A 26,476-nucleotide genomic window follows, 5' to 3' on the forward strand; every position below is an offset into this window, starting at 1 on the left:
GTTCCACTTCTTGAACTAAAATTGCAAGATTTATTATTCTACTAATGTTCATAAAGTCATTCTTTTGATGAGCCATAATTTCTCTTTATGAAGAGTGTGTGTGCCAGTCACTCATGATGTAGGAGAAGAAAAGTCCAGACTTTCGACATATTCTTATGCTCTAGGCCATTAATAAAGTCTTGAAATCCCATCTGACTCCAGGGGATAATGACATAAGGTATAGCATCAAACAATAAATTTCAGGGTGTCAATGTGTCCGTCAGAGACTTTCTTCACATTGTTGCTTGTGTGTAAAACCTAAGCTCTCCCCCCCTTGGTATTAAAAGAAAGAAATCAAGCATCAAACCTCCTGAAGGAGAAGATAATCCAGGCTTGCGTTATCTTTGTGAATATTTGTAGGGAGTGAAATAACAGGAGGTGTGAACTTTCTCCCGCTTATCTAAATTGGCTGCTAATGACAAAACCTAATTACAGTTACTTCCGTACCAAGTTTATTAAGGTATTCACCAAAACCTCCAGCCACAGCGCTTCCCTTCACTGTCTCTCACCTTCATTCCCCAACTGCTTTTCTATCATTTGAGAAAGCACCCCCTCAAAAAAAAAAAAAAAAAAAACACGAAAACCTCCCCCACTCCCCTTAGGTTTAATGTCTTTCATTTATTTTAGTTGGGGAGTTAGGGAACTTGGGACTTCTAAAAGTAGAAAAACTAAAAAGGATTGTGGCATCAGGAATAGAAATTTTAGTTTTCCACCTTCAACACAGCAGGGCTGTGCCGGAGTTTTGCAATTGTTTGCTTCACAGCTTTGAAAAGTCAGCTTGCTTCTTTACCAGAAGACTCAGTTTGTCCTCCTAGAGATCATCCCTTGGTGACATTTGGGATGGAAACTTAGCCGCGATACCTACCCCTGCAAAAGCACCCACCCCAGAAGCGCGAGGAGCCATCACCTCCCCATCAGCGCCTGGATCTCCTGGCAGTCTTTGTCCCTTCTAGACGTGGAAGCTTGGAGAGGAGGTTTGGTTTCCAAGGATTGGAGCGTTTGAAGGGCGGGGCCATCTCCAAGTCCATCTCCCCCCCCCCTTTTTTTGTCCTCTTCTCCTGGGACGGGAGGGCGGAGCAAGGTGCCCCCGCGGCCGCGCCGGGAGCTCTCTCAATGTCGGTCGCTCGAGGTGAGTGTTGGCCAGGGTGGCAGCCCGTGGCGTCGCGCCGCAGGTTCATTTCTGGAGTTCACCGCAGCCGCTCCGCCAGCGGCTTCCCCGGCCTTTGCCAAGTGGGTTTACGAGGTCGAAGGCGTGTTGGGGCGCGCTGGCGCTGGCGCAAGGCTCCTCCCCAGGGCTCATTTCCCCCGACCGCGAAAGCTCTGGAAACCCCAGGTTTCCCCTGACCTCCGCTCATTCCTCTCTCCCTGCCGCTGGGTCCTCTCGCCTGGGGGAGGGGGGGGGCGGTCCCCATCCCCGCACTTCGGAACCACGCCAGCCCACAAGGTACCTTCACGTCGAGGAAGATATTTATCGCAGCCTCGGAAAGCCAGCAGCTGATAGGAGCTTTCAATCTGAAATACGATTGCTATTATTATTATTTTGCCCGGTGCAGAGATTTTGACAGAAGAAAAAAAAAAAGTAAGATTTTTTATTAAAGACAAAGAGGTAAATTATCAGTCGGGACGGCGCAGACCTGGCGCGCTTCCTCTCGTGGCCACGAGGAATTGATGGGGAGCGGCGGTCAGCACTCAGACACCCTTAGGGTCCCGGTGGGGAAGAGCTCCGGACAGATAGACTTGCTTAGGTCCCTCTAGTACCTGGAAAGAAGCACAAAGCCAGGAGGATTTCGCTGTGGAGCAGCCTCACCGATCTTCCTCCCCTTTCTTCCTCTGCTTTCTTTGACTCCGGGCTCCCTTTCGCCTGAGTCCTTTCTCCTCGCTTTCCTCTCCCTGACCCCCCCCCTTCCTCCCCCTCCTTTCTTCGCCACCGCACGCGTAGTGTCATTTATTTATTTATTTATCACCCCCAGCCATCAACACCCTTTTAGGGCTCCCGAGCTTTTCAATGTGAGTGGGAGGAGAAAAGGGCAGGAAGTGTTGACTGGAAGGGGGTTAGATCGTGCGTCAGGGTGAGACATTCTGCCCTGGAATACACAATCGGGAAAATCTTGGGAAATGAGGATTTTAGATGTGCTTAGGAAATGCCGCTATCCGATGGGAACCGACTCCGCGCGCGTCTCCTCTGCTTTTATTGTATGGGTTTACCGGTCTAGCTGCCCCAACTGTGGGGGAGGGGGGAGGAGGCGAGTATTAAAGAGGACAATCTTGCCCAGGATCCTCAGCATCGCGCCTTCACCGGATGCGCGCTCCTCAATGCGAAGGAATCCAGCAACAACCCCTAATTCAGAGGCGGACAAAAGAAACTTTAATTAAGGTCTCTGCCCCGCGCGCGGCGCTGCGTGCTGTTCTCTCCTGGGGCTGTTGATGTCCAACTAGAGGATCTGAGAAATAGAAATGGTACCACCAGCCCATGCCCTTGAACTTCAATTGCTCCTGACTTGCTGCATTGATTTTTTTTTTTTTTTTGTACTGTACCCTCCTCCCCATCACCCGTCCTAAATCAAATTAAAGCCTTAGGAGATCTTTGACCTGGTGAGAGAGGGGGTGGAAACCCATTTCTTTGAAAAAGACATAGTTCAGAGCGATTGGGGGGGGGGAAATTACACTAAATAAAAATTCAAGGTGTGATGCTGCAGCTCGGCTTTCTTGTCTTCAACACCATGACACCTTATCATTAGGAGCGATGATTGTTACTTTCCAAGCCTTTAGATGATCAGCCGGAAAGTGCAAACAACGTGGGGCGCGAGGGTGGAAAGTTATTTAAGTACGACACCCCCCCCCCTTTTTGGTGCGCCGTCAAAACATTTCACAAGTTCGGAAAAGAAAGTGGTGGCTTCTAGTTCAGAATGATGGGTTCCTTCTCCTCCTTTCCATATCAGAAGAAACATAAAACGCACAATGAACCTTTATTTAGAGGGCGACGACTTAAAAATAAGTGCCAGCAATGGACAACTTGAGCCCTTCGCTGGAGATACACTGCAAGCTGGAAAGGAATTAAAAAGCCCCACGTGGTTGATCTGGGTTTAGACTTGCAACCTTCAGTTCTTCATCTCTGTTCTTTGCAAAGATTGGCCTCTAGATGGATACATTTGAGGGACCCTCTGGAACCCAGGCTGGGCGCCTGGGGCAGGGCTGATGGTGCGAGTGGAGCAGGGGCTTGCTCATTGGGGGCTTGCTCCTCTGGCCAGGGAGGTCGGGCGCCTCCGGGACGCGAGCGCGCACGCTTGGGGCCCGGCGGTCGCGCTCCTCGCGCCGCCTTTTCCGCAGGTCTTTATTCATCTCATCTCTCTCTTCCCCTTCTCCTCCTCCTTAGCCTCCTTCTCCTCCTCTTCCTCCTCCTCCTCCACCACCACCTCCTCCTCCTCCTCCACGGCCACCTCCTCCTCTTGCATCTCACTGGCCTGGCTCTGTGTTGTTCAGAGTGACAAAGACAATGTCCCAGCCTTAACTTTGCAACCACCTTGCCTCCTTCTGGGGTTCAGCGCGGGAGGGGGGGCGGGCAGCAGCTTCAGCATCTCCTCCAGCTTCTCCTGCGCTTCTCCAGCTCTTGGATAATTCTTCCTATTCCCCCCCAGCCCTTTTCTCATTTCTTTCTTTCTTTTCCTTCCTCTCTCCCGCACGTTGTTGTTATTAGAAAGGCTTCGCGCACCCCCTGGTGCTCCGGCGTTTTGTGTGGCAGGAGAAGATTGTCTTCTCTCTTTCTGTCTTGCTTTCTCTCTCCCTCTGGTTGCTCATTATTCAGAGAGAGACACAGAGGGAGGGAGAGAGAGAGAGAGCGCGCGCGAGGGAGAGGGAGGAGAGGAGAGAGAAGAGCAGAGAGAGGGGAGAGAGAGAGAGAGAGTGAGAGGAGAGGGAGGGAGGGAGAGGGGAGAGAGACGGATATCTCAGGTCATCTGCAGCTGCAGCGAGTCTGAGGAGCCGAGGAAGGCAGGAAGATGGCGATCCTCCATTGCTGAGACCCGGCAGAAGCACATGAGACTCCCAAACAACTTCCACAACAATAACCCGAGCAGGAAGAGGAGAAAGAGAAAGAGGATAAGGAGGCGGTGGGGCTGGAGAACCCGAAGCACCTCCCGGCGCCGGGACGCTTCTTCTGTAAGTTACTGCAATTAACCAGCACCTCCGGGGTGGTCTGAGTGCTCCGGGGAGGAGAGCGCGGGGCGGCGGAGGCACAAACGCGCTCATTCATTCGGCCAAGGAGGGCTGGCGGCGCGGGGAGGAGAGGAAGTCCCCTGCCTGGGCTGGCTATGGGGAGAGAGGAGAAGAAGCTAAAGAGAGGAGAGACCGAGGAGGAGGAGGAGGAGGAGAAGGAGGAGGAGGGGGGAGGAGGGAGAGCAGCAGGGGGAGGAGGAAGAGGAGGAGAAGAAGCTAGGGAGGAAGAGGAGGAGGAAGAGGAGAAGGTGGTGGTGGTAGCTGTGGAGGTGGCTGTGCTTTTCCTGCTGGCTGCTCCTTCTGCCTTCTGCTTGGGGGGGGGATGAGCCCTGTGGCTTAATTAATTTCGTGTAGTTCTGTGAAGAGAAGAGAGAGAGAGAGAGGAAAAAAAAAATGAGATGAGTGTGAGTGGAGAGACCTGGAGGCTTAGGACGGATGCTCCGAGTGTGGGGACAAGAGTAGGGACAGAGGAGGGGGGCGGAGGGCTGAAGGCCAGGAGAGACCTGAGCCCGAGCCAGAGGGAGCGAGCGAGGGGTCAGAGGAGGGAGCGCTCGGAGCGAGCGGCCCCGACCTGAGCGGGTTGACCTCTTTCTTTCTCTGTCCCCTGCTTCCTTTCCCCTCCTCTGTCTGCCTGTCCCCCGCCCGATGGCAAAGCCGTGCGGATTGGCACCCCCCTCTTCCTCAGGTATTTGGCTCTCCTCTCTCTCTCTCTCTTTCCTCTCTCTCCGAAGTTGGGATGCGGGGTCGGGATGTGTCGAGGGGGTGGCTGCCGCCGCCGCCGCCGCTGCTGGGGAGGAGAGAGGCGACGAGCGGGGGGCTGCGGGCCGGGTGGGGGCGCAGGTTGAGGGACAGCTGAGGAGCTGTCTCCAGGCTGAAGGTTCAGAAGCATCTGGTTGGAGGAGGACAACGGTTTCTGGAGAGGAGAAGCCATTACACACGCTTGGCTCTCCTCTGAGGCTGGGAGAAAGGAAGGCAGGGGCCTGGAGGGGGGGCGTCTTACTCCTGGTGCGGTTCCCAGGGGTCTGCCCTCCCTCCAGGCACGGGGGGAAGCCGCAGCCGCCCCCCATTGGAGCAGCCCCTCTCTTTCCCTTTCTTTATCTCCCTGTCCTCCATTTGCAAGCTGTCTGCTTTGGTTCCAGTCCAGACTCCAAAACACAAAGCTCCTTCTCACGTTCATTCTCCAGGCTGTTCACCATTCCTGAAGGAACCCTGGTTTTCTTTTCATTGTGGCTCCTAACCTACAGAGAGGGAGGGGAAGAGGTTGCCTGGAGTTCCTTTTATATTCCTCCCCAACCTTAAAAAAAAGAAAAAGAAAAAAAAAAAAGAAGAGAGAAAGAAAAGAAAAAAGTTTCATTTTTAAGCACGCGCCTGGGATGGGAAAAGACCAACCAGTTGGGGCTTTCTCCAGGGGCTCCCGGGGCTTGTGTCTCCCTGTCTGGGTTGGTTGTTTGGCGTGGTTTGGTTTTGTTTCTGGAGGTTGCTTGCAGGTTTGGGTAGGAAGTGACTAGTTGGGTTGAGAGCTGGGAACTGAGTCAGGTAAGCCTTAAGCCTTGTCATGCTGTAACTCCACCAGAAAATGGAGGAGAGCGGGCTTCCAGGAGACAAAGCTGGGATGAGAAGTGTTTATAAAATTATGGATGTCTCCATTTTGAAGCTCTGTTGGTGATGGCTGGAGGAAGAGGCATGCCTGCCTACTCCTTCTCCCTCTCCAGAGGGAGACCTTGTGGTGGCTCCTCACTATCTATTCATTAAGCAAGGGGATGAGAGCTCTAAAGGGTTCCTCAGATTTTTCTCCTACCCAAGGAGCGCTTTCACAAGTTACTGAGATGTTTGTTTCCATTTTAAAGTAAACTTTTGGAATTTTTTTCTCCTTTGGAGTGGACCTGAAGGGTTTGTGATCTCCTTCAGGAAAGGCAAGGCAAAACCTAAAACATTTCCACTGAGATCTTCTCACTACTTTCAGCTGTTCCAGGTCCCCTGAATGTCTCCAGGAAATGTTACCCCCTCATTGTGAGGGGGCTTGGTGGCCCTAGGCTGAGATTTGTTTTTTTTTCCCCCTTTCTTTCTTTTCTTTTCTCTTTGGAGTTCTGAAGGCTTGGTTATCATCAGTTTGATGCATTGCAAGAGTTTATTGTCTGGTTTTGGGTGATTTCTGCCAGAAAGAATGGAATCTGTTCCTTCCAGATCTCAGAGGAACCCTTTCAGACTGGCTGTTTCTCCGGGTTCTCCACGTCTCTTCAGGCTGCTCCATTTGTGTGTTAGGCCTTCCTAGTTCCTTTGTCTCCCCCCTTGCCTTCTGCTGTTTTTCCTCCTCTGTTCTCCAGCACTGTAAGTCTTCAGAAATCCTATCACTCTGTCTTCTTAACAATGTCACTATGGAAACAAATGATGTCAGTTGAGGAAACCTTATGTCCAGGTATCTTAACCTTTTTAATTGGAGGAATTTATTAATCTTGTAGGAAGACATTTTGTGAGGATAGCTTGAAAGCAGGAGCCAGTCCTACCTCAGTACACACACACACACACACACACACACACACACACATACACACACACTGCTATGGAGCCCTTCACAGATTAGTTCTAGAGATTGTGTGTAACTGACCCAAGGAAAGGACTGAATTCTGAGATGCCTTAGAAATTTACAAAAGCCAACCATGAAGATGTTGCTTTTCCATTAGGTCAGGTAGCCATCTTAAGGACGAGGGAAGATGTTGGAAGAATATTAGATGGACTATTGAGGTAGGTGAGGAAGGCTTCACAGTGGGATGAAAACTTGGAGGAGATTCAGAACCAATTAACAGATTCTAAGGGGGCTAATTGGACCTTGCTCTCAACCAAGGAGAAATGCAGAAAGGTCCCAGCTTCCACAGAAATAAGGAACACATTGGTGAGCCACTTTCCACCAGCCTTTTCCTTGCCTTCTCGTTATGTGTCAGATTTTTGTACACAAAGTTCCTTCTGTCTACAGTGTTTTTGTGCATATTGAAGTGGTTTTCGATTCCAGATGTAATTATATTCTGTTGAGTAGCTGGTAGCAATGTCACTCAGTAAATGCACACTGCTGTATATGACAACGCCACATTTTTCAAACCAAACTGTTGTGTCATTAATTGAGGGTTATTGTTCTTCTGAGGGGTGTGAAAGGAGACAGGGAAATACATGGCTCTTTAGCTGATAATTGTCCATGGTCAATGAAGTAAAACCCTGTTTGTACAGATGAAGATGTATGGTTTTCAGTGGATGTGTATGCTCATTTAAAAAATACAATGTTCAGATCTTTGCCCCTTTAATAAAGACCTAGAAGTCTCCAAGAGCACTTAGAAAAAAATTCTTGCCTGGAATAAGACCTTTCATTTTTTTCATTTTACAATGTTATCTTTTGACTGAATCCCTTTGGTTTTTAGGTTGTCGTGTTATATTTAAGTTTGGTAATGCATATATGGATGATGCTACATGTTCAGCTTGGAAGTTTAAATGCAGTAGATAGCTATTTGGGCAAGTAATTATCAGATAATTTTGCATCTAATTAACTGTGTGTTTATGTAAACATAAATATGTTGATCTTGAAACAAACTTTCATGATATCTTTTTTATGGTTGTTAATATGGGGCAAGTAATTAATTTGTTTTAGTGTGTTGGTTGGGGGATTTGGGGGTGATGAAAACCTGCCAATCACTCTAACAGCTTGACTCACTACAGCTTTTGCTTGGAAATCAAATGATTTGGTATCTTCTCAGATAGTGTTAGAGTTGAAGGTATCTGGAGGGGGAAAAATGAGGTACCTAATAGACATTTTTGAGTTTGAGAATATATTTTAGCTGATAATCTAAAAGACACTTCCATGTGATTTGTACTTAATCAATATGGGAAGTCCAATAACATTTTTAAAGGCATTAGACCTACACACTTGAATTGACACAAATACTTTGGATTAAGCACCATGAAAGGAATTAAAAAATAATAATAAAGTCAGCTTGAACATTATATTTTGCTATCAAAGCTCAGAGATCTTTTTTTGGTTTGAGACATCAAGTCCTTGCTTATTCTTGTCATACAAGAGATAGTTGTTGGTTCTTCATATTCACTAATATTTCTCTCACTGATTTTATTTATAATCCATTGATTGACCTCACCCCCTGAAGACCCTCCTTACCTCACTCTTACCCCTACCCTGTGTTGGAGACAACTTTTAGGTGAAAAGAAAAATCTATGTCCATTTTTCCTAATGTGTCTGCCGGAAGACAGTAGAAGGTGGGAATTCCAGCTTTCCTAATGGGTTTTAGAGTACTTGTGGTCAGTTTTCTTGAAAGAAGGAAAGATGAAGTTGCTTTGAGAATGAGTCTTGTTTTTTAAATGTGATGGAGTTTAATAGGGCCTCGTCTTCCTTTAATTATTCCTGATGTTGAGAGTTTTAGTTAAGGTAACCTTTATCTTCTTTGTGGTATGTGCATCTTTCAGATTTATAGTTCACCATGTTACCCAATAGAGAATTGATGAGTCTGGGTTGAGTATTTTAAGTTGAGAGCCGAGGTGCTGGAGAGCCGAAGTGCTATTTCATAATTCCACAGTCACAGATTAAGAAGCGTATAAGCAGCTAATCCCAACCGCAGAAGATTGTGCATGAATATGACTGCATGTCTGTAACTATATGGAAACTCCAGAAACTCAAAGGAAGGTGGGGCTGTAGCTCACTGGTAGAGTGAGTCCTAAGTTTAATCCCCAGAACTTTTGTGGTTGGGAGAGAAAAAGAAAAGAGGGGAGGGGGTATGGATGAAATTCAGTAAGCAAGACATTTGCCAGGTGATGTGTGTGTGTGTGTGTGTGTGTGTGTGTTTGTGAAAGCAGCTTGTGAGAGTCCTGTGCTTCTGAAGTTGATGGCTTTGAGAGAAACGTTATCTGAGTGTTGGTGACCTATTAATTGATTATGAGAAAACAGAGAAGAGAATAGATAATGCTAAAAGAATATTCCTCTCCCTGTGTAATATGCCAAGACATCTGGCAGATGTTATGTGGGGCCCTAAGGAATGGACAGTTTAATTTTAGCCCTAGCAAGGAAATGGGAAGTTCTAAGCTCTTTTAATAGCACAAGTCTTAGTTTGGGGAAGGTTGCTTAAAATAATAAGAAAGAAAGGAAAAGAAGCATTTTATGGAATAGGAAAGAACTGTAGGGAGAGTAAACTGAGAGTTTGTGTGGGGGGGGGGGGCATGATAGACAAAACCATTATTTCCCAAGTAGAAACTAACATCCAAGTCACTAAAAATTGACAAATGTTTACATTATAAGTGAAGAATAATAAGGAGTTAATATTCACTAGACAAAACTTTCAGTTTAAAAGCTAGATTTTTTTTATACATTAAAGAGGTAATATATTTCCAATATCCTTAATTACCCTCATTTTACCCAAGAGGAAACTGGCACACAGACATGAAGTGACTTGCATAAGGTCAGAAAGTTCAGCTGTAACAAAGCCAGGCCTAGAACACGGGTCGGGTTGGATGACTGCAGCCTGATGCCCTTTCCACTTCCTCAGCAGTGTCTGATAGTTGTAGCTGTTCGTCAGCCGTCCTCTTCAGGGCCTAAACTCGGGGAAACTCTCTAGTCCTATCCTTGAAGGACAGGAACATGAATTTTGTTGTTGTTGTTGTTTGTAGTTGGGTTTAACACGTTGGGACTCAGGGCTGAGGTATTATATATACTTCCTTCATGGAAGTAGAGACCCATTTTTGTTAGTGAACCGTTAGCTACTGGGTGGTAGCTGTATTTTTCTTTTAAGTTTTCTGTTTTCCTCTCTTGTTCTACCATCCAGGGCTTAGAAGTGCTTTTCAAATGCCCTTCTTTGGAAATCTGTCTGGGTCTATTGCAACTTGCAAAAGAGTCCACAATTGGACTCTGAGGATCTGTTTTGCAACATGGTGCAAATTCAAATTGGCTGCTTTCAGACATGCCATTTTGTAACATTGATGAATGGTCAAGAGGTGAAATCTAGTCTTAATTGGTGGTTTTCTAGTATTTGCTACTCATTCAAAAAAAAAAAAAAACAACAACAACAACAAAAAAAAACCCACAAAAAACCCATGTGTCTTCTATGTATCTTTTTGAATCCTAATTCTCTCTTGAAGATCAATGGCTGTTTTCCACCTCCCAGTAAACAGGCAGTCATCATTCAAATGACTTGGGAAGAGTACTTTGGAAAGGGTGAGATGAGTTTCCATGTCTGTCTCCTATTGGACAAGCACAAGCAATTTTGTAAGAAAGAAGAGTGATGTTTGGAAGTTTCCACATTTTCTAAGCTTCTTCCAAACAAATGCATAAATTCTTAATCTACGAGGCAGCCTGGAGAAGGTAGTGCTGGATACAGGGCTTCTGGCAGAAACATAGTTAATGTTGTAAACAGTTGAACCTCAGTGTGGCACTCCTCCAAATGAGTTGACTGTCGAAAATAAAATGTTCCAGAAGAACTGGGAGAACAGGAAAGAAGTTAAAGCGGCATGGTTTGCATGCCAGGGCTGAAGGAAGAAGAAAAAGATTAGATGGGGGGGCACTGGAAGGAAGATAATCAGAGTTGAACTATCTCCTGGATTTATAAGACCCAGGAGAACTTTCCAAACACAGGGAAGCGGGTTTTTATGAATCTAGATGGAATCTGCAGCTTACTAGGAAGCTCTTCTGAATTTTCTGTCCCCTGAACCGTACAACTGGTAAAGGAGAAGTCCAACAGAGGTGACTTGGATTTACAATTCCTGCTTGGACATGCCATCATAAAATTGATCTTCTTGCTAAGGACCACGGTCCTCAGCAGTTGGAGCATCCATAAGATTCATGAAGTCTTCGGATGGTGACTCCAACGCCAAGTTGATTATTGGGGTGTTTGGGTGGGTAGAGAGGCATGGTAGGAGAAGGTGCTGCTACTGTCACCTCCCTCCTGGGGAGCAGCTTGCTTCAGGTCTTTAAAGCATTCTTTCCTAATTCCTAGCTGAACACATTTTTTTTTTTTTTTCTGGAGTTGTTCTTGGAGGGTTGGAGGGAAGCTTCCCTTTCATGGCAGCCCATGGATGTTTTGGTATTGATTTCCTTGCTTTTGTGTGTTTGCTGACTCAGATCACTGCTCTTTCTTCTGGTTTATTAGTAAGATGTTTAATGATCTACCCATTCACGCTCACCCCCAACTTCACTTAAAAGGTAGAACCTCCTCAAGGGGGAAAGGGATTGGTAGGTTTCTTACTTGTTTTTTTAAAAAAATACTTGAGCCGGGTGGTGGCGGCGGCACATGCCTTTAATCCCAGCACCCAAGAGACAGGAGGATCTTTGTGAGTTCGAGGCCAGTCTACAGAGCAAGTTCCAGGATAGGGCTCCAAAGCTACAGAGAAACCCTATCTTGGGGGGGGGGGGGCGCGGAAGGTTAAAGACAAGACTATGTAATTCAGAAAGTTATTGGCTAGGCAGTTGAGGAGACTTTGAACAGGATCCATGAAAGGAAAAGAGAGAAACTGTTCCCAGGACCCAGTGGGTCCTGGTTAAATGTTTTAGGATCACTTAGAAGGGAAGTGAGCATTGCCCAAGGTTCAGAAAGCAGGGTCTTACCTTGGATTCATGTTGGTTAGAGCATAAAAGGAGCTGGAGGCCCAGGCAGGACAACTGTGTCAGAAGTAATTAAGCCCAGGATTTGTGGAGAGGCTTATCTGCCACAGAGCCCAGCTGGAGAAGGCCAAACTCACCCCTTAAGCCCTCGTCTGGCCAGTTGGACCAGAACACAAGCTAAGGCCCTGGGATTTTACCTTCTTCTCTTCCTTATGCAGGTGCAAGAAGGCAAAGCCATTCTTCAGGTTTTCTCATGTCTGCTGAGTGCTTCTCTCTTGAGCTTGGAAATGCCAGAGGCAAGGGGGTGGAAGCTGGTTACCTCAGAGGGCACATTCTCCCTGTTAACACTGCAAGTGTGCCTATCACATTGTACCTTATTACTTGGAAAATAATTGTGTAGTGGCACAATGTGGGACACTTGAAAGATGTTTGCTGCACAAAGGTTCCACTACTCACCTGCAGATTAAGAAATGGGCTTCTAAACCATCTCATTTCTATTGCTAATGAAAAGCTTTGGAAGGCCCCTGTGAATTAGAGCTCCAGCTGCTATCATGGTAGGGGAAGTTAGGCCTTGAAAGGATACATGGATTAGCCCGTCAGAAAAGCAAACAGTAGCATCAGCACAAGTAGAAAATAGACAGGGTTGTTAAGCTAACAGAAAAGTAGGCTAAAGCATTACTGTAATTATATGGTGAAAATTTGCTGGGAAAGAGAGAGCCCGCTTGGATGGGAAAGGGAAAAGAAGTGAGGTAGAGGAATAATCGACAAGTCAAAATAGAAGAGGTCTGTCCACTGGGAAGGAAGGCATTGCTCTTAAGAAAACAATAGAGCCAACAGAGAAAGCCCTTGTAACTTGCTACCCATTGCGTGTGAAATATGAAGAGCAACGGCTAAGACACACTTTCTTTAGTAAGCTCCTATTGGGAAAAACCAGAATTGGACTTGGAAGGTGATTCGTGAAACTTCTGGGTTACAGTTGCAGCCTTTTTGATAAAGGACAGATGGAAACTTGAGGGAGCTAGTTAAGTAGGCTTGATGCAGATTTTCCTGGAGAATGGATGATGCAGAGAATAGAGCACTGTAGCAAATAGCTGCATTATTGATGGGCAGAAAACGTGATAGTCCTCTCTAAGGTTATCCATAGCGCTTCTCAACCTACGCGCTGGGTATTAGAGGGAATGAAAAACAAAGACCTGCTCATTTCAGAGAGGAAGAGAGTGGACACCACATCACCGTATGGTGTCCAGTTTAGGGTTAAACCATTTGTCTGAACCAAAGGTCAGCATAGGCCGGTGGACCAGTCTGCTCCCAGCATTTTAAAATCCAGAACCAGGCTGTTGGGGTGCAAGATATTCTAGCCATTCCCATGCCTGGTTACATCATCCCTTTGTGTTATGAACAATTAATCTGCAACTGAACAACGGACATTCAACTCAGGTGACTGTGGGCCTCTGCTAGGGGTTCTTCAGTTGGGGCAAAATGAACCCTGGGCTACAGACTAAAGCTTCCCTGAGGCAGACAGCAGCTAGAGATCATGTAAAGATTTCCACATAATCACTTATCCACCAGAATCTCTTCTGTGTTTCCATCTTGAATAGTCTCTGAAGACTGTTAATTAGTATTTAATAGTAGTAACTTGAAGGGGAGAGTCTGAAGAGAGGGTTTTCATTTGAATGTCAGAGTTCAGAAAGCTTCCCCCCTTTCTGCTGTCAGTTGGATGTTTCCTGTCCTAATATTGAGTGAAAACAATAGAGAGTAAATATGACTGCTTCATCAAAAAGTTCTGCTCACTCCGTTTTAGCATAGGAGTACCACAGAAAGCTTCAAAATGCTATTTCCCTCCTGGATGGGCTCTTAGCTGATATTAATACCAGGTAACATTTGTTTAACATTTAGTATGAACCAGGGACTGTCCGTGTGGTGGAAGAAACCAGGGCTTAGGGAGATAATTTGCCCAGGGTCATAAGCTAAGAAGTAGGGGAGCCAGAGTTCACATGAGAGGTGCCTCCCTCCAGAGCCCTGGCTCTCTGCTGATAGAACCTGACCTATATGCTAATAGCTTATGTTCATGATGGTCTGTCTCCTCCAGTAGCCAGGAGTCTTTGTGCTGTGGAAGGGAAATCCGCACATAATGGAAAATTGATTGATTGTAATGTATTGGTTAAGAGGAAAGAGACAGCCCATTCCAATAACTTGAGAAAGTATTTTACCAAGAGCATCCTCTTCGTCTTCTGAGTTACAAAGGAGACCTTGTAGGAGTCACTTGGAGGAGTACATATTTTTAAATTGTATCAAACTCATTAGAGTTTCTTTTAGTTTCTGAAACAGGGTTTCTCTATGTAGCCTTGGCCGTTCTGGAACTTACTTTGTAGCTCACAGAGATCCACCTGCCTCAGCCTCCTGAGTGCCAGGATTAAAGGTGTGCACCACCACTGCCTGGCTTGCAGGCTGAGTTTCAAAAAAAAAAGCACTGATCTGAACTGGCAGACATGCTGTGTTCCTCTCTTTTTGAAATTTTGATGCCCTGTACTGGCTTTAGTGACCGGAGGCTGAAGAATGTTTTCAGTAGCTACACAGACAGACATTTAAAAGTTAGTGAATGATCACTTGTGAAAAGTGGGGCCGATTCTCTTAAAGTGGGCACTACGGCTCCCAGCACCGCTCCGTGGTCGCCATGCCTTCTGCTTAGACCATAGAGACACAGGAAGGTTCTGGTCTCCTTCGCCTCTTTGTGGACTGTTCTCGTACAATAAAGACGCGCTGTTTATAGGTGACCGCAGATATCCTTCACAGAGTGAGTGGCTGTCCTCATGGAGATAGAGGAGGTCTGTACACTGCTAGGTGTACAGGACCATGGCTGTTCTGTGAGGTGAGCCATTGGATGCTGATGGCTGAGCAGTCTCAGCGGCCCCCATTGTCACTGCAGCTCTGTTCCTCTGAACTCTGGTACCTAGACAGATACATAGCCAAAACTTTTGTAGAAGGAGAAGCGTACACCCTGCTTCTAAAGTGCACAAGAGAAGGCCATTTTCACCTCATTAGGATAATTACCTATCAGATTCACCCAAACCATTAAGCTATGTTGAGTCTTACACATGGTAGAGAACTTTACCACAGAGCTACATTCCCAACCCTAAAATTACTGTTTGCTTGGATAAAGAACTTTGAGATGCAGAGGCAAGTGGATCTCTATGAGTTTAAGGTCAGGCTGGTCTACATAGTGAGTTCCAGGACAGCCAGGGCTATGTCTCAAAAAAGAAAAAAAGGAAAGAACATGGGGATGTAAGAGGTATTCATGGAAGAGAGTAAACTAGAGCAAAGTGTTGTGATATTATGTTCGCCAAAGTATTGTGTACCCTAATACACTTGTCTGGGGTCAGAGAACAGAACAGCCACTAGATATAGAGGCCAGAAAATGGTGGCACACACGCCTTTAATCCTAGCATTCCAGAGGCAGAGATTCGCCTGGATCTCTGTGAGTTCAAGGTCATACTGGAAACAGCCAGGCGTGGTTACAAGAGTCTTTAATCCCAGGAAGTGATGGCAGAAAGCTATGTAAGGCATGAGGACCAGGAACTAGAGCTGGTTAAGTTTTTAGGCTTTTGAGCAGCAGTTCAGCTGAGATCTATTCAAATGAGGACACAGAGGCTTCCAGTTTGAGGAAACAGGATCAGCTGAGGAATTGGCAAGGTGAGGTGGCTGTGGCTTTTTCTGCTTCTCTGATCTTCCAGTGTTCACCCCAGTACCTGGCTTCAGGTTTGATTTTATTAATAAGACCTCTAAGATTCATGCTACAGCAAAGTGTGTAATATTTTTTTTAAAGTTTACTTAACTTTATTTTATGTGCATTGGTGTGAAGGTATCAGATCCTCTGGAACTTTAGTTACAGACAGTTGTAAGCTGCCATGTGGTTTCTGGGAATTGAACCCAGGTCCTTTGGAAGAACAGCCAGTGCTCTTAACCGGTGAGCCATCTCTCCAGCCCCAAAACATGTGATTCCTTGAACAGAATTACTAATTCACAGGGATTGGAACTCACTTAGCCACAGTATAAACCATGTTCCCCACACCAGCCTACCTCAAAGACCAGTCTTCAATAAACCTATTTCTTTTATCTTCTTAATTCCTTGGAGAGGTGCCCACCCAGGCTGCCTTCAGGAACTGCTTTTGAAGACAGCAAGGTGAATTGGGTCAATGTATCTCTGGGTACTGTGGCAATTGGGCATAAGATGTTCAATTTGTCAGCATGCTCAATATGAGAGGTACTGCAAGAGAGAGGAGGCCTTGAGACATGTGTGAGGGGGGTAAAAGGATAAAGTTTATGTATGCAGGCCTGGCAGAGGAATCAGCCACTAATTTGCAAGGAAAATAAAATAAAATTACATTTTCAAAGACAGAATCAACTGTATCATTAAAAAATAAAAAGCAGACCGTGTAGATTACATGAGCCAGTGTGCTTTCAAGAAAGCAAGAGTTCTATCATTCCAGCCTCTTGAAAGTTCAGTCAGTCCCTTAGCTCCATGCCTCCAATTAGTAATTTGATGGGGTTGGGGAATAAAGAGGTGTTCAAGAGCAGATGTGGGCTGACATGAAATCCATCTCTGCTCTGTGCTTGACTTGGTGCCCTGTGTTCTGGTGTGTTCCTTTTCTGACCAGTGGCTGGTCTTGTTAGTCATGAATGAACATCACCCATAGGTCCAGAAATTAGCAAGTGTTAAACGTTATGTGATTATTAGGGGGAAAACAAGATAATCTAGTCAGTGGGCTTAATTAGGTTGTGATTGCCCAATTGCTGCTTCACGATAATTATATTCATAACCCCATTTCTAGACGTCAACTACAATTATCAGAACTGACCCCAGCACAGGTAAGTGCTTTGTGATCTTACCTGGAGCAGCGCTGGGTGGTGAATCCCTGATGTCTCCCCACTGTGAGCTTCCCATGATCGCTTCCCTTCCTCGGTAGAAAGGCCTGTGACAGTAATTATTTTGTCTGCAACTGCACACACTATTTAACTTGTGTGGGCTTCTACAGAAAAGTATATTCTTAAGATTTTAAGCATCAAATGAGACAGAAAGCCACAAATACACCAGCAGGTGAGATTCTTGAAGTGTAAAAATTTTAAAAATTGGCTAGATGATTTTTTCCTTAGCCTATTAGTCTGTCAGTAGATTTAATGTGCTTCATCTGATGGGATGGTGTGCTTGATAAGGGAGAATGTAAAAGTGAGAGCATCATTTGTTTGTAAATAATGCCATGTCAACATTAAGGTCTGAGGAACACTAGACCTTTTAGCTACTCCTCCCTTTCCCCCAAATTTGTGAAACTTATTGTCAATGTATTTGTAGTATAAGGAGAACATCAGGCTAGGGGTGGGACTCAGTCAGGACAGTGCTTGCCCATTACACACAATGCTGTGGGTTTGATCCCAACTTACACTGTATAAACTGGGTGTGGTGGCCCTGGTTGGAAATCCCTGCACTGAGGAAGGAGAAGCAGGAAGATCAAGGATCAAGGTCATCCTCAGCTACATAGAGAGTTTGAGGTCAGCCTGAGCTACATAAGAGACATGCATATGTATGTGTACATGTATGTCTCTTATATAGTGGGACAGAGACAGAGAGAACAAGAACTCATGGCTTCGTTGCTATGGCTATTATTTGCTGTATGCCGTGTTTTGGTTTGGTTTTTTTAAACATGGTCTCCTGTAACCCTGGTTGGCCTTAAACTCTATAGTCAAGGATGACTTTGAACATTTGTTCCTTCTGCCTCCACCTCCTGAGTGTTGGGATTACACACGTGGGCCCCAGGCCCAGGTTTACTTGCTGTTTAATCTCCTAAACAGAGGCAATGATTTCTAGGAATACCAACAACAACCTTTATCAGGAGTGGGTATGTCTGTGAAACTGAATCATTGGGCCAGATTGGCCTTTTGGCAGCCTTTCTCTCTGGATGTGCAGTTATTCGGAAAAGCAATACACTTGAAATTTGTACACCATGGCTAGACCTTAGTTCATCTGTCTGAAGAATGACCGCGGGCAACTGGGCTGGTGTGTGCGTGCGCGTGTATGTTTGGAGACACACAGACACAGACAGAGAGAGAGAGAGAGAGAGAGAGAGAGAGAGAACTTGAATACCTGTCACTATTTATTTCTATAACATCAGCATTACAAAGTTCTCTAGTAAGAATTCCCTTCTCTGTGCAGGGGTCTCCATGAAGCAAGGGGTGTGTAGTGTGTCAAGCATATTGGACTGTAAGTACTGGCTGACATTTGCCCCTTCCTTGTAGCTTCTTGCCTAAGTCACTACCCGTCTCTGTCCCATGGTCTCCTACCCAGGGTGCTGTGAATGGTCAAACTGACATGAGGGCTCCCAAAATATACGTAGGAGAGTCTTGGTTTACTTATTTAATTTTATTTATTTATTTATTTATTTATTTATTTATTTATTTATTTATTTATTTTGAGAAGGGCAGAACTCTTCTCCAAGCTTTCTCCCTCTTTAAAGACTTAGTTATTTATTTGTTTATTTATTTTTATGTGTATGTGTGAGTGCCTGAATGTATGCCTGCTTGGTGCCTGTGGAGGCCAAAAGACAAGACTGGATCCTCTGGAACTGGAATTAGAGGTAGTCATGAGCCCCCTCATATGGGTGCTGGAAACTGAACTCAGGTCCTCTGCAAGAGCATCCAGTGTTCTTAAGAGAGTCTTCTCTCCCATCCCTGAGTGCCGGATTATGGCAAGCACTGACAGATGATAATTACTTCTCACTGATGGAGAAACCAAGGTGGTGACCTACCAGGGATCTGCCACATTCCTCTCTATTCTCCATGTCTAGTCTTTGGCCTCCGCATCCATTTCTGAGCTTGCCTGTTTCTTGCTGGGTCTTCCTTGCTGGGCATTGCTGGCATCTATTCAGAGGGAGACTCAGCTGTGGTGTGGTCTGCTACTCTGAAACCCAGCAGCAGTTCTAGGTCTTGTGAAAGTGTCCAGTTGGTACGGTGTTGTTGTTGTTTTGGATGGGGTCTCTCACTGAGTAGCCTAAGCTGGCCTAGAACTCAGGGCAGTCTTCCCTGCCTCAGCCTCCTAAATGCTGAAATTAATAGACATTAGCTACCAAACAAACCCTGCCTCAGTAGGAAGGCGTAAACTGACCAACAATAATGCCATTTCCTCTTGGCAAGAGTGAATCTGCAGGGTAGAGAGGCTGCCTCTCACACCTCGTAGAGTTTTTTCCTGGAGAGGTATAAGGGTACAGTGCTTGTAAATGTGAAGTTCTTTGAACTTCTGAGATGTTATTACCCTTCCTATTTGATACATTCTGACAAATATGTCTTGCCCTGGATGAAGATGGTACTTACTGCAAGGGGAATACTAGTCTTGCTGTTTTATGTAAACGTTGGTTGCCTCTTTGTTGTATTGCCCATGTAACCCAGTTTGAGCGCTGCCCTAAAACCTTGGTTAGAGATGCCTTGTCTTTACTGTGTGCAAATGTTTATTCTAGCAGCCTAGGTCTACCTGGTCTCCCCGTACTGTAACATCAGATGCTTTGAGATGTCAACCACAAGGAGGCTAATTTTAGAGAATCTTATTGGTAGGTTTCAAAATGTGGGGAACACTGGTAGGTGTTGGTTGGGCTCTGTAGCGCTTCCCTTAACTGCTTTGCTTTGGTTATAGAACATTCATTGAGGGCAAGGTGGTGATGGTGGGAAATGTTGGTGACAAAGATAAAGAATGACTAATGTCTAAATGTTTCTTTGGTAAAACTGCATAGTGATTTTTGACACTTAAAAGCAAATCTTCCAACACAGGTGTTGTAGTACATGCCCATAATCTCAGGGTGCAGGAAATCATGACAGGGGAATCAGGAGTTAAAGGCCAGTCTGGGCTATGTGAGACCCAGTTTTTTGTTTTGTTTTGTTTTGGTTTTTTTTTTTTTTAAGGAAATTACTTATAAAGTTCTTTTTTCTTTTTTTCTTTTCTTTTTTTTTTTTTTTTACATTTTGGGGTTTTCCAGAAAGACAAATGTCAGTGGAATTTTTTTTTAGTTATAAAAACATATTTAAAAACTTTATAGTTGCCATTAAACATTGTGTCCAGAGCAACTTGAGAAAATGGTCATGTTCTTAGTTATTGATATTTGAGAGCTCCAAGATTCTTGTAAATGTGAGACTAAAATTTTTTTCTTTACATTCATTCATTCATTTTTGGGTGTGGTGTGTGTGTGTGTGTATGTGTGTGTGTGTGTGTGTGTTTAAAGATAGATCAGGGCACACCTTGGGGGAATTGTCTTTTTCTTAAAAACTTTGTTTAGATTTGTTCATTTTATATGTATCAATGTTGTGTGTGTATGTATGTACCCTTAGTTCTCTTCTTCCACGGTGTGGGTCTGGAGATCAAACTTGGTCATTATGCTTTGCAGCAAGTACCTATACTCACTGAGCCATCTGGCCAGCCCCAGATGAAAGATTGTTAGTCTTGGAGAGTGGACTGAAACCTGAGAGTGGAGATATAGTCATGGGTGTGGTAGTAGTTAATGTAGTTGCCCTCAATTCCCTGAGAAATACGGGAGGGAAAGGTAGGTGCTCAAACTCAAAATACTTCTCATACCTAAGAGGCTAAGCATGGAAAGGCTTCCTACTTGCCTTGGTCTTTAGGATAGGGCCACTGTCTTCCCGTGTATTCAGCTAACTACCTGTTACAGGATTCTTGCTTACCTGTGACTATAGAGAAAAGCATTTGGCTTTGAACGAAGAATTAAATTCACATCCTTATCTATCACTTACTTTCTAGCTTTGTAAACATAGGTCAGTATCTTAATGGCTCCTAGTCTCCTTGTTTGTTTCTTATCTTTGGAGAATTCCATTCTCTCTGGTGAAAGCTAAAAGGTATAACATATGTAAAGCACCTAGCACCCTGCCAGGTGCCCAGTAAGTGGCCACTTGTGCAGGTCATTTGCAATGATGAATTAGTGGCCACCCAATGACTCTGGTGCAGACGACTTACTCCTTGACATTCATCCGAGGCCTGGTTTACATGCCTCAATGTGGGTTGATGATGGAGTTGGAAAGAATTTAATGTCTTCATTGCAATGAGATGTGTTACGTTGGAAGTTGTTACATTTAAAGAAATGTATGCCTACTCATATACTCATTCATAACCCACCCTCCCTTTTTTGAGCCTTTTTTGAGTACCAGGCCCACCTGCAGTGTGCCTAGATGGTCAAGCTCAGGGAATATGGGATCTCTCTAGCAGAGTTGTGTTTAGCTTTTTTTGGTGATTGAGAGGTTATGATGGACATGGTGTCTTCAGACACATTAAAACAGCCTGGAGCCTGGGGCATGGTGCAGGGTGACTAAGGTTATGGGTAGTGGATTCTTCTACTATGGATTCATTCATTTCTTTATCTCTCTCTCTCTCTCTCTCTCTCTCTCTCTCTCTCTCTATGTGTGTGTGTGTGTGTGTGTGTGTGTACAACACAATTTACTAACTATGTAGTCAGCGCTGCTGTGGTTCCTAATCTGGCAGATCATTTAAATATTTACTCCAAACGATCTTGTTCTCTGTTGGTGTGAAGTAGAGTTTCCAGTTATTTTTAGGTCATTTTCATCTTAGCAACCCTGTTGGAGATGAACCAGACACGCTGCTGTAAACTGTCCCCACATTTGGATGGAATTTAATAAAGTAAAGTTTAATGGTTTGGTCCCAAGAGGCAAACAGACCATCTGGTTAGCAGAAGGTTAGGTCAAGTACTGCATGGCTGCTGAGAGGAGCACAGACCAGCCGCCCGGACTGCCCTGGTAATGTGTCCAGTTGCTGAATGCATTAAGCACTGAAATGGTGCTCTCAGGTCTGCCGAGCCAGCAGTTCTGTTACCACCGCTGTGACGCAGGAGATAATTCAGCCGGGCAAGCGGCAGCATGGGGGTGGATCTCCAGTACAGGATGTGTAATGTCAACATGAAGGATTGGAGCTGGCAGAAGGAAAGGAAGCAGTCATTTCATGCCAGTGCAGGAGGCCTAGAGAGATGCTTCCCGCCCCCTTTGCTTCTTGTCCTCTTCTGGAGCTTTCACATTCCGAGTTCAATGATTATCTTGTGGATGGTCCATGACAAGACCTCAGCTGGTGTCTCTGCCTCTTTTGGAACCTGTCAGCATCAACAGTCAGCCACAGTCCACACTCGTGGAGGGCGGGCAGAGGGGAGAGTTTGCTGCACAGACTGGGAGGAGGAGAGAGGGCTTCATTAGACAGGAGCATCTTTGTGCTTGAGATGGGATTCCATTGTAGGTCCCTTTGTGCTCCGCTTTGAGACTGGCCATCCATTCAAAGGCTGCAATCATCTTTGAACATTGTGCTGCAGCTGTAGTCCGTAAGAAGGCTGCGGAATGGTTCCTGTGATTCTGCAGAAGCATAGCAATTACATAATTGCTATGTAGCTGGAGAGAGCCATCAGGACTGTCTAGTTTTTCTGGAAAGAAAGCTTCTACAATTTGAGGGGTAGATTGTTTCCCCCCCCCCTCCCCGTTAAACTTAAAAGCTGATAAGCAAGGACATCAGGCCATCCAGCCTGAAACCTCGACATTGAATGAGTACACACTGCCAGACAGTGAGTGGACTGCACAGTTGTCTGGGATGGGGAGAGAGTAACTTACTGACTCTTGGAATAGTGGATTCACCATGCTATCTGATCCGCAAGCCCTATAATGTCCAACACTGTGTTTTGTGTGCATTCCAGGCATGAACCAGTCTAGAGCTTCCCTAGGAATGGGGCTGACGGACTTGTCTGTAATCAGGAGCACTCTCAACTTCCGTTGCCTGCTCAGAAGGATTTTCACAGCCCTTTGGAATAAATGTCTGCCTCAGATATTCATTGTAGAAGTATTGCAAAAGCTATTGTCCTAGACTCCTACATGAGAACATCTTTGTCCGTTAACTAATGATGGGGCGCTTTTGGCTCAGAGACTAGAGCAGACTGGATAGTTTGTGGGGAACCTCAACATCAGAACCAAGTCTTCCTTTCAGCTACTTGGTCACTCGCTGACATAGGTAAGAAGACATTGAGGTGGGGCTGGCTAGACATAGGTGTGAAGGTTGCGTGAAGCCAATGAGGAGTTCCGGCTCTGTCCCTTCTGATGTCAAACATCGGTCTCTAAAATTAGCCACATCTCCCAACCCAAGTACGCACTTGGCGTTTGTTTGTTCGGTAGCTCTACGTTTCAGCAGCCCTGCCATTCTGGTATCTATCCATGGAGCTGTGTGCCTGTCATGGTCTGTTTTTAATAATGGCATAAGTTAGATCTTTTATAACTGTAAGCCTCATCAGAATTTCTCAGTTTAAATGTCTGCAGCCAGAACTTCAGGCTAATGAGGGAAAGAAAGCATTCTGTTTCCTTAGCAGTTGCAGTGGAATGCCCAGAGGCCAGAGTGAAGATGAGGTCTTCCTGGTAGACTGGGTCCACAGATTCTTGGTCCTTTAACCTTTAGACCCTCAGCTTCTTCCTGCACCTCTTGAGCTTGACTCAGGTTGATGGATGCAAGTAGTTGAAGAATTTTGATTCCTATGAAACAAGGTTGGCAGCTTTCCAAGGATCAGCCTGTCTCAGCACTGAGCTGTTATTTTGTGGCAATCTGGAGGAGTAAGGAATCACCCATGGTGACCTTTCCTGCGTCATTCTAGGCAGGTCTTGGCATGTTCCAGCTGATGAGTAAAGACGGCCATTGGCAGGAGGACCCACTGGCTTCGTCTTGTTTCATATCTCAGGAACAGTTCAGACCTTGTACCGTCAGTACCCAACATCAGCCGTGTTTGGTACTCTGAGAAATACTTTTGAGGGAGGAACCTTTGACTACTTCTCATGAGGAAGGCCACATAGAAGGGAATCCTTTGCTCTCAGCCTCTGGAGCCCTGTGAAGACCTTGGCAGCAGGGCAGTACAGAGAAGATCTTAGGCCTTGGTGGCAGCCAGGAGTGGACTGACCTTGAGTGAATGATTCAGTGTCTGTTCCCCAGTTTCCTTATCTGGAAAAAGAAAATCTACTCTGTAAGGTTCTTATGGGCGAAAGAAATGAGATCATGAATATAAATCTCTACTGCAGAGCTTGACATATAGTGGGCATATAAAAAAACAGCAATTGCCTTTCCTCTCCTTAAATTTTCATAAAATGGTAGGCAGAGCAGGTTAAACAGTGCCTGTCTGCTTTGGGGGTAGAATGCCCTTGAGTTGCCCATGAAGTCCCCTTCAGGGGGCTCCTTGAAGCCTGCAGTGGTGGGATTGATCAACATTAACTTCTTGGCTTCAGGGCTGAGCAATGCCTTTTATTCTGGAGTAACTTCATAGCCCGTGCACTCTTGAGAAATCTAGAAAGAGAAAGAATAGTAACTTAACCTCTGCTTCCATTATCTTAAACATTCTGTTAGAGGTTATTTATTAAATTCCTTAGATTGGCTTCTGTATTTTTAACTGTTACTACATGTGCTACTTATACCTTTAAATAAAACTTGACAGTTGAATGCCTTGATCAGTTTGGGAGGCAACTAGGCAGTGGGACCAAGTCCTGTGCTCATTGCATGAGTTGGCTGTTTGAAACCTGGAGCTTATACAGGGACACTTGGCTCAGTCTGGGAGGAAGGGACTGGACCTGCCTGGACTGAGTCTACCAGGTTGATTGCAGTCCTCGGGGGAGGATTTGCCCTGGAGGAGGTGGGAATGGGGGATAGGCTAGGGGTAAGGGGAGAGTGTGGGAGGGGGGAGAATAGGGGAACCCGTGGCTGATATGTAGAACTGAATGGTATTATAAAATAAAATAAAAAAAATACAAACTTGAAACTGGCCAAGAATAGCATAGACGTGGGAGATGTGGTCATCCAGGGTCCAAAAGACTTAACAACCTTATTGTCTCTTAGGATCTCCCTTTCTCCCTCTAGCCCAGTGTACCGTTCCTTGGGATCGTGTTCCTTGAAGGCTCCATGACTCTTTTTAAAGAAAAGTACATTAGTTAGTTAACATTTGACAAAATAAACTTTGATGGCCAGCAATTAAATTGTGATTCATATCACTTGCTGAAAGGTCTGGACTAGAAGTTACTGGAAGGCAGGTTGGAGGTCTCCCAGGGTCACCTCTGATGTATCCCTGTTGTTTTCCTTGGTGTCTAGAACAGATGTATTCAAACTGTGTATGTTGGGTCAGTAAACCAAACCAAGCATTTCAGAAGAGAACTAGATTTCTGGAACAAAATAGTATCTCTTTGTCTCTTCTTAGTCATGATTGCTGACATAAATCCCACTAGACAGACAGCTTTAAATGTTAGTGAAGATTTATCTTGACATGTAAGTTCTCCATCAGAGGAAACCACCTAACTCTACAAATCTGTGTTACGTAACATTTCAGAAGTGTTCTTAGTAGTATAGGTTAAAGAGGCCAAGAAGAGATTGGTTGTTGGTAGCTGAAGAAGGATACTGATTTAAGGATGATGGGTTACTAAGCATGATCCCTTCAGCTCATTAGTAAATTAGATATTTCTAGCATTGATTCACAAATACTGGAGCAGAAGAGTTCATACTCAAGAGTATGAAATTGTTCAAGGCCATAGTTGATTCTAGCGGAAACTCATTTGTAGTTTGTCATGAAACTAAGACTTTGTTTGACCTGTTAAGTCTAAGTGGATTGTGGCATATGTGAATGGCGGTATGGATGGCTGAAGCAGCACAGAGAGAAATGTCCTGGAAAGAAGAGATGAGTAGGTAGCATCTCCTATCAATTTGACAGAATTAGAAGAATGGCTCACAGAAGCAGGGATAATAGTGGATGTTCTTTGCGGCCAGTCAAGCGGATTCAGAAAACATTCTTCTTTGAACCTTTGACTTTAGTTCCTGACCATTTCAATGGAATGGTGTAGATGGTTGAAAGTCTAGTATGTGCAGAAGCCGTCTAGGACTTAGGTGACCTTGCTGCATTAAAGAAACCCATGGATCCTGTTAGTTCCAACCTGACTGAAGGACATATTCTGAAGAGCCAGCTCATTAAGCAAGCTTTTGAAGGGTATGCGCTGCAGAGCAGTTTCCTGTTATTTGGTTAATGGTTGACCTAGTTCTCTTGCCATATGCTTCCTGGAACGCATTCTAATACAAAGTATGTGTTAAAGTGAGACTAGGGTAGTCGCAGAAAGTCAAAGCCTTTCTGAAGCAGGGGACCACATTGATGGCAGGCTGGGGAAGGCAGAATGGTGCATGGATAGAAATGAAAAGATTTTCCTCCTCGTGGTCTTGTTTGCTAGTTCTGATTTTAATCCTCACTTTTCATCCCAGTTCACTGCAAGGAGGTGCATTTTCCCAGAGCGCCTTGGACCCAGGCCTGCATCATTAGTTCATTTATTGTGCAAGCAAGGCCAAGTTCAGTGTTGAAGTGTTCTGAGTAGAATTGTAACTGCAAGGAAGGATTAGATTAGATTTGGCTAATGGCAGGTGGTTTTGTTTTTGTGTTATTATTTTTATATTGTATACAAGGGATTAGTAAATCTTTTTGTCTGAAGTTTGGCTGGAGTCCAGAGCTCAGTCTGAGGCTCCTTTGACTTTTATTCATCACTGTACCTGGAACCAGCAGCCCTAGTTTCTTTGAGATGGGTAGAGGAGCTCTCAGCGGTCGTGGG

At 45.1% G+C, this 26,476-nt stretch overlaps 1 protein-coding gene across 7 annotated transcripts in view; it reads left to right on the forward strand.

Annotated features, from left to right (window-relative positions):
* Znf462 (zinc finger protein 462) overlaps nucleotides 1–26,476 on the forward strand; it is a 179,492-nt gene that overhangs the window by 37,602 nt on the left and 115,414 nt on the right. For 2 of the 7 annotated variants that reach the window (XM_006985266.3, XM_076564230.1), the window contains exon 1: nucleotides 1,935–4,194. The exons of 1 other annotated variant lie outside the window; for it this stretch is intronic. The gene's annotated coding sequence lies outside the window, so the exon portion shown is untranslated. Of the gene's footprint in view, nucleotides 1–1,080; nucleotides 1,169–1,934; nucleotides 4,195–4,494; nucleotides 4,937–18,017; nucleotides 18,087–26,476 lie in introns of those variants that run through there. 4 more of the 7 variants (XM_076564228.1, XM_042271195.2, XM_076564227.1 and 1 more) reach the window with 4 other exon arrangements.

The sequence above is a fragment of the Peromyscus maniculatus genome, chromosome 2, assembly GCF_049852395.1.
Source record: "Peromyscus maniculatus bairdii isolate BWxNUB_F1_BW_parent chromosome 2, HU_Pman_BW_mat_3.1, whole genome shotgun sequence".
Lineage (NCBI taxonomy): Eukaryota > Metazoa > Chordata > Mammalia > Rodentia > Cricetidae > Peromyscus > Peromyscus maniculatus.